This window comes from Camelus bactrianus, chromosome 2 (genome assembly GCF_048773025.1).
Source record: "Camelus bactrianus isolate YW-2024 breed Bactrian camel chromosome 2, ASM4877302v1, whole genome shotgun sequence".
NCBI lineage: Eukaryota > Metazoa > Chordata > Mammalia > Artiodactyla > Camelidae > Camelus > Camelus bactrianus.
Window position 1 is genome coordinate 90,238,281 of NC_133540.1, and position 13,340 is coordinate 90,251,620.

Genomic DNA, 13,340 nt, shown 5'->3' on the forward strand with positions numbered 1-13,340 from the left:
TATCTTGTACTTGAGCAACTGATTTTCTTAGCCTAAATATAGGACTTTATCATTACCCATTTTCAATTTGTGTTCCCATGTTAAAATAAAAAGGAACTAAATTATACATACAATATGATTAAAACTATGTAAAATATATATCTTGTTCAAATAAATAAAAAAGAAAAGAAACAGATTCCAGATTTCCAGGACAGAAAGAGTGAAACTTCAATATTAGATATGGTGGATGGAAAAGATATGATCACTCAAAGTATTTTAGCTTGGCCAAGTTGAAAGGGGGTGATTGTATTAATGGAAAAGTGACTGTATGAAGAGGAACAATTTGGAGTCAAGATATTAATAGATACTGTAGTGCTTTGCACCATCTCTTCTTAGCCCAAATATTTCAGCATTGCTATAGTAAGCACTTCCATGTGTATCTCCAGGGTCCCATGTCAAATGGCAAATGTTGCACCTCTCTGCTTTTCTGCCTCAAGGCTTTCTTCTAAGGCATCAGTACCCACAACCAGCACAGCTGCTTCCAGCAGCCTGGAAGTGGGAGGAAGAAGGAATCAATAGCTAATTGCTCCAACTTCCCCATCCTTCTATGAGACAATTTTGAGGCAGTTTCTACAAGGTGCTCAGCATGTCTCCAGTGGGTCTGAGCTCCAGGTACTGACGCAGGTAACCAGTTCAATGATCTATCCCCTTTTTTTGCCCTTTACCCTCACGTCTGGTTTCATTCTCTCAACTCCCTCTTTACTGCTTCCTAGAACTATCTTCCAAAGGAATTATCTACACCCAATCCTTATCTCAGGCTCTGATCAAGTCTAAGATGAAGATATTGAATGATATCTGGGGCACATAAAGATTTAGGAGTCTTTAGGAGATTAATTGAAGATGTCCATTAAAAAGTTAAAAATTAATTTCTGTCATCTCAGAAATAGTCTTTTCATTGTCTTGATCCAGTTTCACTCTTCATCCTTACAAAAATTTTTCTTTTTGCCACTTATTTATATTTATCATTGTTCTGTGACTCTTCTCCTACTTTACTAGATTTTTTTAAAAAACCTGAGATCTTAAGAAAATGCACTGAACAGAGATTTTGTTTAAAATGTTTCACTTTTTTCTTCCTCAAATGGAACATATGTGACTAAATATAAGTCTAGTTTCTTTTTTAGAGAATCTATGGTCTCCCTTGAGTTTCTGGCCATAGGGCAACACCTAATTATTTTTTCTCAATCTAACTGCTCTGAATAAGGGCATGTTCCCTTCTGTGTGCCATTATTTCATCAAATGCAAAATAGTGCCCTTTAAAAAGAATGTGAAAGAATGTAATGGAAGACATTTTGATCCTGCCTGGTCTTGTCAGCCTGAGAGGTTTACTACTGTAACAAAGACGTGAGTTTTATTTTCTTTTTAAAAATTATCTCTAGGAACCCATTATGTCCATGTGTCACATCTTATTGGATGCACAGTGTCAGAAATGTGCTTAAAATCTGGAGAAATCCTGGCTCTTTGGCACTTTTCCAAAGGCTAAAAGAAATTCTCACAGAAATGAAAGCCATTTGTATCCTGGGAGAAGTAAAATTGTTCTTCTTGAATCAAAATTGTTGTTTCAAAGAGAGCAAAAAGTGAAAAGTTTGGGAGATGAAATGATGTTAATCCACCCTTGTAAGTTAGAGTACTCCCCCTCTTCTGGTGGCAAGGATGCTGTGATCACGTTACCTTATCCTAATCCTCCCGCAAGCACAGGGATTCCATCTCCTGGGACATCGCTTTCCCTCTATGCTTTGTTTTTCCCAGTTTATATCTACCCTCTATTGTCCTTTTCAGAAATAACTCTATAATATCTATCCTCTTCGTAAGGTTTAGAGGACTTGTAAATTTGACTTCAGTGTAAAGAAAATCTTTGGAACTTAGGCACTTAAAAGACATCAATTCAGGAATTTTCACAAAAAAAGAGTTACTTTAAACAAAACAAATTTTTAAAACAACTAGAATAATCAAACTTTGGGGATATAAAAGGTCAGAAATCTCCTTATTCTTCTCCTAAGTTTGTATATAAAAAATGGAAGTGCATGCAGTTTATATACTATGCAAAGCCATATGCCAATAATCAGCATTGCCAGGACTAAAACATATTCTTTCTGTCATTTAATGTAGTTTAATTGAAATAGGCTGCAATATGGCTGGTAGTGCCTGAGATAAGAAGTAAATATAAGTGACTTTTTCTTGTCAATCTTATGTTTATAACATCTGTCTTGTTTTTAAAAAGACTCCTGCTGATTATCCAGTCTAACTGCTTTTATAGATTTTACATGTTACAGTTGAGGAAAGCCTGAAATATGAAGAAAGTAAATAACTGGGTCAACCACAGAGCTAATTGATGGCACAGTCAGAAGCAGAACCCATTCATTCATTCATTCGTTCATTTCTTCACTCAGGCGGTAAATACTTCCTGAGTGCATCCTCAGTTACAGGAATCGTGGGGATTCAACTGGTGACCAAAATAGACACAGTTCCGGCTGTCACGGAGTTCATGGTGGGCCATGGCTGGGCTTCTATAGATCCAGTGATGACAGAAGAAAGAGAACTTGGGAACATTTAATAGGGGAGTAGCAAGAATTCCTAGTTGATAGGACCTTGGCTGCTGATGTGGCCTGTTCCCCCAGCTTAAAAGTATAAAAGGCAGAAAGTATATGCTTTTTTTTGTCTCCTCTTACTGGTCAGACCTTTAAAGGACTGAATAAACTAAAGCAGCACTTTGCACGCAGGAGCACGAGGAGCTAAGAAGACAGGATCGGTCACATGCAATCTTGCGGCACGTCAGCCTTACTCTACGTGACTGCTATTTCTGTAGTGAGACAAAGTGAAAGAAATCTTTGCTAGCATCTAGGTTGCCCTTCTTGCCAGTATTTGAACCCAGATCAACCTTTGTGGGCCAGCCTGGCTTAGAGCTGATTATCCAATGAAAGCTAAGGGGTGTAGCTAACTGTAGAGCCTAACTCTGGGAGGAGAGAGACTGGTGGTGGATCTCATGCCATTTGTTGGTTGGAAACAAGTTCATTCCAGGAAGACTCCACATGTAACTTCATTTACATACTTTATAAATCCTTCTGCTGATGTTCAGCTGTACATACTGATCTTTACTTTCACACAACTTTTACCTAACCATAAGAAGGGGGTTGGTATGATGCCATTAAGAATTTGATATATTTGAAATATATATATTCCACATATATATTTGGACTATTATATATATAGAGAGAGAGAGAGAGAGAGAGAGAATATTACTCAGCCATAAAAAAGAATGGAATAATGCCATTGAGTGAAGTAAGCCAGACAGAGAAAGATAAGTATCATATGATATAACTTATATGTGGAATTTAAAAAACAATGATACAAATTCTATTTACAAGCCAAAAACAGACTCATGGATGTGGAAAACAAATATGGTTACCAAAGGGGAAAAGGCAGAGAGGGATAAATTAGGGGGTGGGGATTAACAGATACACATTACTATATATAAAGTAGATAAACAACAAGGACCTACTGTATAGCACAGGGAACTATATTCAATTTCTTGTAATAACATGTAATGGAAAAGAATCTGAAAAGAAAATATATGTATGTATGTATATGTATAACTGAATCACTTCACTGTACACCTGAAACTAATGCTGTAAATCAACTACATGTCAATGAAAAATTTTTAAAAATAATTTGATAGTATTAGGCTTATTTTATCCTTGAGCCTGAAAAAATTGTTGAAACAAATGCCATTTTTGGAGAGACTGCAGGACCAATCACACTCTCAACTTAGTCGTGTGGGAGACAGACTTTAGGCTGATTACCCATAAAAAGCTGTGCAGAAAAAAGCTGTATAGGTAAATTGTGGTAAGTAGTGATACTCTGAAAACATCACAGGAGGACCTAATCTAGATCTGGGGTGGGAGATGAGTCAGGAAAGGCACTTGAGAGAAAGCAGCTTTTAAGCTGAGACTTTTTTTTTTTTTTAAGGGAACAAAAGAGAAGAAATTAGTAAATGGAAATTGTGGAAATGAAGGGCTTATTTCAGAAGACAGAAGCCCATGTACCTTTCCTCTGTCATTTTCCCCCATTCTCTGTGTTTGCCTCTTAAAGGAATGAATCACTCACACTTTGCCATTTATATTATGTTATGTATAATTTAGGGCTAATTAAAACCAAATGAGGGTCTTCAGCGTGGTGATGGTTATATGTCTATGCACTTACGAAACTTAGAGCAGCACACCAAAAAGAATGAATTTTAGTATAGGTAAACTTTTTAAAGAATGAAAAACAAAATAAAACAAAATGTAAATAAAGTAGAGCGATGACTACTGTTGTTCATTTGCTCCTTTAGCTTCATGTTAAAAAGAAGCACGTAACAGAGAAGTGTGCATACAGTTACGTGTGTTTCCTGGAAACTCTAATCTTCCCCTGGAGAATGGAATATTTGCGCTTGTTTTTATTTGAGTGTTTTATGTTTCTAACACAAGAAGGGCTCTTTAATGTGCCTGTAATATGTGGACAAGCTAGGAAAATCCCTAGAAGAAAAATGTATTTTGTGACATACTGACTTGACAAATGGAGTGTGATCTGAAGGCTTTATTCTGGCATTACATGACAGCTGTCTTTTTATCTAGAAGAGATATGCTACGCTTACTGGTAGAACACAAGATATAGGTGCCTGAATGTCATCACTCCAGTAATGGGAAGACAAGAGCGATCATTATTTCATAGCCTGCAAAACTTGAGCACTATTTTTGTTAAACTGAAGGCATATCATTCCTTTACGCGTCATCTGATGACACTGTCTCTGATATTTATGACAAAGGAAATCCCTTGTGATTTTTCCCAATCAGGATAAAGAACGTTTTCCTTACCTTTCACAGAGCTGAAGAAATCTGACTTGGAAAAGGAAAGACCATTTTGATGTATTTGTTGACTTGCATCAAAATGGTAATCCATTTCTTCTCCGAAATGATTTTCCCCAAAGTATGTGAGAGGGAAAAGAGGGGTTACATTATGATCATTAACAGTATTTAGGCACTCGATGTGCCAGGAAAGGGAGGTAGTGCTTCGTTTGTGTGCATTAGCTCCTCAGCTTTTACAGTGACAGTCAAATCAGCACTCAGAGGCAAAGGTTATTTATCACTGTCTCCATTTTCCCAGTGAGGAGACTGTGGCAAAGAGAGGTTAAGACAAGTTCTCCAGGTTGCAGAGCTAGGAGCACTGTGCCTGTGCAGAAGGCTGAATGTGTGTTTTATGTGCCGAGGTCAGGTGTGTTTGTGCAGCAGAGAAATGCTGCGTGATTCACTCCAGCAGCCTCTAATGCTGATGTCTGGGTGTGTGCTGATCTCTTCCCTTTGGATGCTTGCATCTCGTGTCAGTTCATACTAAGACCTCATCCAGTACGTCCTGGTTCCCTGCATTAACACAGAAGGTAGTTTCCTGAGATTCCTTTTAAGAAGCTGTAAACAATGAGTCCCCTACATTTTGCTTTGTTAACAATCCTGTGTTCCACAGCAATAGACTGGGTGTGAAACAGTTGTATTTGAAAGTGCAAAAGTTTCCTTCCTTACTCATTAATACAAAGGTAATATTTTTAGGAACAATTTCAAATGTTTCAAAGTGCTTTACCTTTGTAACAAACCAACAATGACCTTTGCTATTGAAATAGACAATTCCTTTATGATTCTTTTTTCTTAGAAAACATTGACTTAAAAAATTTTTAATATTAGATGTGCCCCTAAATTTTTACTATGATGTCTTGTTCTAGTGAACATACAGTCCTGTTGCTCATGTTTCTCTGAACAAATCAAAACACATTACAGACAAAGCTTAATGCAGTAAGAGGCCCTAAAATACTTTTTTCAAAAAAACTTTGAAAAGTAACCATATATGAGGAAAAGTCTTGAAGCCAGTGAGTTTGTCTTTTGCTTTTACTAATGGAGAAAATGAGGTGAAAACAGGTTAGAGTTTGTTCCAGGTGCTCTCTGGCACGTCAGCCTTGGTGAAGGCATTCAGTTCAGACAATGGGAGATTATTTGTTTGCTTTTACGACATAGCTTTAACTAGCACGGCTTCAAAGTGTCCACTACAAAGGTATTCCCACATGGAAATCTGAAGCGAAATCCCTTTCTTTTAAAGGGTGGACAAGTGATCCGGACAAATCCTCATACTCTGGAAACTGCTGTACCTGCTGGAGGCCTTAGAGTCAGAAAAGATGACACACCAGTGACTTGCTGCCTTTAGATGTGTTGGTGGGAAAAAGGACCACTATTTGAAGAAGACAGTTGCAAATGCAGACTGGGCTTCTTTACTTTATCTTCGCTTCCGTTAGCGTTCCTCAGAATCAGGCTGATAAATCTCATTCACCCTAATTCTCAAATGTTCTCTGCAGTTGTCTTTCAGCTGCTGAACCACCTATAGGGCATCATAATCCCACCTTGTAAAAAGCTGCTGGACCAAGCGCTTCTGTCACAGATTGTGACACACAAGAGCATTCATCTTATTGATTTTATTACCTGCATTTCTCCAAAGGCAAGATGATCTGGTTAAAATAGTTATATCCATGCATTGTGAGACTTTTTTGTGTATTAAGGAAGTGCATTGTTTTAACAAATTTAATGTAAACAATTATAATTTTTGTAATTACATAATTTAAATTATCAATTAAATCTGTAATAATTTCACATTCATAATTACAACTGTGTTTTTACCTTTATTTCTCCAAACAAAGGACGTCAGAACAGAAATTATTACCCTTATTTTTATGGAGAATGAAAATGAGGCTCTAGGGTTTAACTCACTACACAGTTACTGTTCGTGTGTGTGTGTATGTGTGTGTGTGGAGGTGAGCTGCAGAATTAGAATTCAGGTATGTTTGTTCTCATTAGGGGTCTTTTCCACCACTGAGCCTGCTATCTTTACAGAATAAACAGTTTTGAAGCACTGAGGGCTTCCACTTTGCTGGACTGGAATTTTTAAAAATCTGCGTGTATGAGGTTTGCCTTGTTTTGTTCTCAAGTGTGGGTACCACGAAGAATCAGCTGCATTTCTGTCACATCGTCCATGCCCATTCTCTGGCTGCAGATTCCTTCTGCCTTTGTGCTGTCATTACTACAAAATTCCTAGAGGATATAAAATGTAAAAGCTAACTAGTGTTTAGTGTGTGTGTATATAAGACCAAGAGTGAATCCTCATTTCTTTCCTTTCACATCTACCCACTCCAAGTACAGTGTGGAGAGGGGTGGGTGGAATTGTAAAGGAAACTTAAGGTGAAAAAAAATCAGAGGGAAATAACAGCTGCATCTCTATGGCAGTTTCACTCATTCAAAAATGATAGGATGAAATAAAATATCTGAACTAGAGTGAAGTTTCTCCCTGTTCTACTTTACCTGAAGTCCCTGGAGGATAAATCGAGGTGCCTGAGAAATGGATGTCTTGATAATGAGCCCAAAACAATGTATCTCAAGCTGGAGAGCAGACTCTCAATCATCGAGTTTATTTATTCATTCCACAAGCATTTATTGGGCACCCACAGTATATATCAAGCCCCATTCTAGGTATCTGTGAACAGAAGAAAGAGCCTCATCATCATGGAACTTTCATATTAGCAGGGGACAAAGACAGTAAACAACAAACACAATATAGATGTATATCCTACAGTATATTAGAAAGTGCTAAGTACATCAAAGCACAGTTGTAAGGGTGCTGCTCCTAGAATCAGCCTGAGTCCCAGCCTCAGCGCTACCACTTCCTAGCTGGGTGACTTGGGTAAGTTATTTACCCTCTCTGTGCCCCAGTTTTCTTATGACCTACAAAATAGACAACAGTTCCTACTCCATAAGTTGGTATGTACATTAGATGAATTAGTATCTGGCGAGAATGCCTGGCTGACAGTAAGAGCTACATAACTCTTTATTAAATATACAGCTTCTATGGAAAAAAATTAAAAAGAAAAGCAGAATGGGTATTAGGGAGTATGGAGGGTGATCAGATGACATTTGAGAAGAAAACATGAGCAAAACCTTGAAGGATGTAAAGAATTAGTCAGACAAATACATTAGGGGAAAGCAGTCCAAACAGAGAAAGTAACCTTTGTGAATATCTTAAGGTGAATGCATGGCTGAGTTTTTCTTTTTTAATTGAAGTACACTCAGTTTACAATATTGTGTCGATTTCTGGTGTACAGCATAATGTTTCAGTCATACATATACATACACATATTCCTATTCCATATTCTTTTTCATCATAGATTACTATAAGACATCAAACATAGTTCCCTGTGCTATACAGAAAAAATACATTTTTAAATCCATTTTTGTATATAGTAGTTAATATCTGCAAATCTCGAACTCCCAATTTATCTCTTCCCACCCTCTTCCCCCACCAGTGACCGTAAGATTGTTTACTATGTCTGTGAGTCTGTTTCTGATGAGTTTTGAGAACTGCCAGGAAGCCAGTATGGCTTGAACTGAGCAAGCCAGGGGATCACTTAGGGGCTGGAAAGCCACTGGGAGGATTTTAGCTTTTATTTTAGGTGTGAAACAAGAAGTGACCAGTAATTTTAAGGATAGGAGTGTCTTTTCTTTTTAAAAAAGATTACTATGCTGCCTTTAAAAAAAAATTGAAAGGAGGAAAGGCCAAAAGCAGGGCCTTTTGGGAGGTGATGATGGCTTATACCTAGGTGGTTGCAATGGAGATGGTGAAAAGTGAATGGATTCTGCTTATATTTGGAAGATAAAGCCAAAAGGAGTTCCTGCTGGATTGCATATAGTGAGTGCAGAAAAGAGAAAAATCAAGAATGAATCCAAGATTAAAATTTCTTTTCATGATTTCCCCTGCCTGCTCTCCTTCCTACCTACAATTTTATCCATCCACTGTCTGACCCTACCCTGCTTTCTCTTTGTATCAATGCCAGGAGAGCTCCCAAATCTAGGAAGAGTCATAATGTAAAGAAAGGAGAATGGTTTTGTGAGAGACAATGGGACAGAAGAGAGAAGCAAAATCCATCTGGGGGAAGAATTCAGGCTGACAGCTCCTCCCACAGAATACAGCGGAGAGGAGTTCCAACTGGAAAGAGATACAAATGGAAAGGCTCGTATCATCCCCATCCTTGTAACTCCCAACTGCGTGGGTGATCTTCACAGGCTGAGGTAGGATCAAGGCATTTCTCTGGGCTGGCATGGATTTCTATATATCTTGAACTTAGGAAACAAAAGGTTAGGAAATCTAAGAATAAATATTGGTACTAAACTCTGTCTTTGAAAAACATAGGCTTTTAATCTCCTTTCGTTGTTCTTCCCAAAACTTTCTGTCATTTTGTTCTCTTCCTTCTCCATGTGTGGACATAAGCGTATCTAAGTATCTACACTGTTAAAGAATAATCGTTACATTCAGGAATTGACACTGAGTTTTTCCATTGAAGCCTATTAGGCTGGATACACCTATCTCTACCTAGAACCAGCCTAGTGCCACCAGAGCGCTCAAAATGCTGATCTTCTGAAAGAGATTATCATATGGAAAAAAACCTTCTTGGTCCCATTTTTCATGCTCCCCCAACATTTCTTTGCATCTTTTCTCTTTTCTTCTTACTTCCCTTTTTCCACTTTTATCCACTGGATATTTATTTGTAAAAGCCATTTAGAGTTTGATGCCTCAAAGCCCTCATACCTGTTTAACTACAGTCTCCTTTAGAAAGGAATTTTCCTCGAATCTGATCACATTCATTTGCTCATTAACAGATGTTGTGGCCCCAGGCTGCATTTCTGGGGAGTAGGTAGAGAAAGGGGAACGGATTCATCGACATCTTCTGTCAGGAGTCAATAAGCTGTCATTCAGCTCTCCTGGGCCCTACACAGGTGCTCTTTCCTTTTTTCTGACAATAGCAAAGGTTCCCAAGCCCCCAGATTACAGTCTCTACATTAGTACTTAGTGGCTCCACTGACAGGTGTTTCTCTGTATAAGGAGACAACAGGTGTTGGCCTGGTGCAGCCTGCCAAAAGTCAAGGAGCCAGAGAAGAAAACAAAGCCAGTTTGTGAAAATGATTACTGTAATTAAGAGCTATGGTGATGCAAACGATGAAAACACATGCACATGAAGCACTCGCCATCTCCCAAATTCTCTGTCCCCTGGGTAGAGGAAATGACAGACTACAAATCTCCAGCACTGCAATATACTTTTTATTATTATTATTATTGAAGTATAGTCGATATACAATGTTGAGTTAGTCTCTGATGTGCAGCATAGTGATTCAGTCATACACATACGTATATTCGTTTTCATATTCTTTTTCATTACAGGTTACTACAAGACATTGAATATAGTTCCCTGTGCTATACAGTAGGACCTTGTTTATCTATTTTATATATAGTAAAGTTCTCACTTCTTTTGGGGAGAGATTAAAATGATTATTAAGCCATCTTTTGAAACCATCCCTCATAAAGATCCTCATTTAGAATTTATATTATGGTGCATTTGGGGGATTACAAGGCTGAAGGAGTCTGCCTTGGAGGGGCTTATGATTTTCTTGAGAGACCAGATGCACTGATAAGAAAAGTGAACTCAAAACTACAGAGAGTTTCTATTGGGGGCCCCTTGGGCTCCCAGCAGGAAATTGCCTCATTCATAATCAAGCAAAGTCTTTTTTTTTTCTTGGTGATTTTTTGGAGGGAAGGTAATTAGGTTTTTCTTTATTTTATTTTATTTTTTTTTTTAGGGGATGGTACTGGGGGTTGAACCCAGGACCTTGTGCACGCTAAGCACGCACTCCACCCATCATTAAGCTATCCCCTACCCCCTCCAAGAAAAGTCTTGATGGTGGCATGCTGTAGACTCTTCAATTCCTCCTTTAGGGAGCATACAGGAGCTTCAGAGCTAGGGCAGATAGCAGAGTGGCTTGCATAAGGTAAATCCTTCTCTTTATAAAAATCTGTGAACATACATTAGTTGCTAAGGATCCTCTCGCTGCTCTGATCAGAGCCGGCTACTACTGGAATGAGAAGCAGAAGGTGGTATGGACCAATGATGAGGACATAGGTCAGAAGTCACGGACTTTACCAACATGATTTCATATTATATATTTATGATTACAATATGCAACGTAAGTTATAACTGTTAGGTCCCTCTGCTCAACTTTTAGCCATTTTTGTATATGTTTACAAGGGAGCTGAGGGTGGTGGCATGTGGGTAATTCAATTTTGTTACATACTGTGATTATTGAACACTTTCATACTGTGATTGCTGAAAGAATGGTCCAGGATTTTTCAACTATTTTGCAATTAAAAAAAAATATTGAAAGAAAAAAAAAGGCTGGTTCACCAATAATTCTTCTAGAGGCCCCAGGAATGGATGCTTTTTGGCTTTTTTTTTTTTTTTTAACAGCTTTTGGTTAAGCTGAAAAACTTTTTAGATTTCTTAGAAAGTTTCTGATGTTAGAAAATGTATACAAAGAGTATTTCTCTAGAATATGGTGCCTGAACTTTTCGTGGGAAAAAACTAAACTGAAGCAAAACATCCACTTGGTCTTGCTGAAGATATCTTTCCAGTGCTGTGTACTCCCTGCCAACCGTTCCATCTTCCCAGTTTTGGGGCTCCTACCCCTTTAACAATGAAGAAAAATAAGCATCTTATTATGGGGGAAAAAGAAAACTTAGCCTGTGTGGACAAGCTCTCAGACTCAGCCTGAGAAATTAACTTTGATCAAATTACTTTCTGAACAAATGGTCTTTGCCGGAGCTGGTGAAAGGATGCAGCCCATGTGGCCTCGGTTTCAGCAGTTTCCTATCTGTTTATCCCTGGACCAGGCTTGATCTCACTTCTGTTCTCTTCCCCCTGCCTCATTTGGCACAAGAGGGATGTCCTACAAGAGGACACTGTGCTTTCTTTCTCTCATCCTCTGCCCTCATTTTTCTTGAATGAGTGCCCGTTTGCTTATGGCCTGTCTCGCTGGATACCAACCAAGCATGCAGAATGCTAGAGCTGTTCCAATAGCAGCAACTCAAATTCACCCTCTTTTTCTCTTAGATGAGAAAAGTCTCTGATTTCTCACCCTTCTTGCCACCCGACCCACTTCTCATGGAGAATTAAGACTGGAAGTACCACACCTCTCTACCTTATGCTCAGAACGACCTCTCTAGACATTATTAGCTCCAGACTGTGCCAGGAGCAGAAATCATCACAAATGGCAAAGTGGGCTCTGTTGGAGGCAAGGGACAGTGGCATGATCACAAACCATGACTTTTGTGCTCCCCTGTCACCAGCACAAGGCACTGCATCCTCCATCTTCCATGGCTGGCCCTAAATAAGATAAGGGGCTTCTAGTGCTATCTATTTCCTCCAGGCTTGGCTTCTCACCAGGCAAGTTGGCAGCAGCTACAGGAACTAATAGCCTGTGGCTAGAGGAGTACTGAGCAGGCTGAGAAGGGTGGGAAGGGCTGCTGTGCTGGAAGGAAGCGGAGACTAGGGGCGCACAGGCGGGGTGCTGATGAGTGATTAAGCACTCTGCAGGTCCGGAGGTTAGATCTCCTCCTTCTTCTCAAGGGTCTGTTACTTCTCTTTGAGGAGGCAGCTGTTTTGAAATGGCCACAGGCAGCTGCTCTCCTCTATATCTGTGGAGAGAAAAAGCAAAGCAGCCTTTGCTGGTAGAAAGAGGTCTTTTGTGAATTGACTCAATGAAATCAGTTACTTTTTCTCAGAAAGCTCATCTCTAGTGCTTTTCAACTAACCTGGTGACTATTTCTGCTTTAGCTTCTGGTACATCCATTCACTGTGTCCCAAAGTGCTACAAGCCCCCAGTTTTCTCAGTACACAATATCCAATTGCAGGAAATAGAGGGTCCTGGCAAGAATGTGGACTGACCTCTCCCCCTCCCCAAGAGGGTCAGTTCATTACTCCTCCCATAATGCAACTGTGCCTCCATTAAAAAACCTATGGAACTAGAAGGCACTGTGGGGGTCACCAGGGACCTGATTAGCCAAAAGTAGTGCTGCTGTCTGGATACAGCCTCTAAGTGTATGGAAGGGCGACAGGAATGGACAGGGAGGGCTAGGTTCAAGCCCTTCACTTAGGAAACATTTCTGAAATCCTCTGGCCTTTTGTCTGCCTGGATCAAGCAAAGAAAACCAGTCTTTGCCTTGCATTATAACAAACCTAAGACCAGACAAACCTCATAGAGTGTGGGTACCTCTAGCAGTGGAGATGTGGAGAAACTAACCTGTGTGAGGTCCGCGGGCACCCTGGCAGCCTCAATTGTGGGTTGGAGAGCCTTCCAGGACTCTGGCTTGCCTGCCAAAGGTTGCTCACCCTATCCCACTATCTCCCTCTTGTC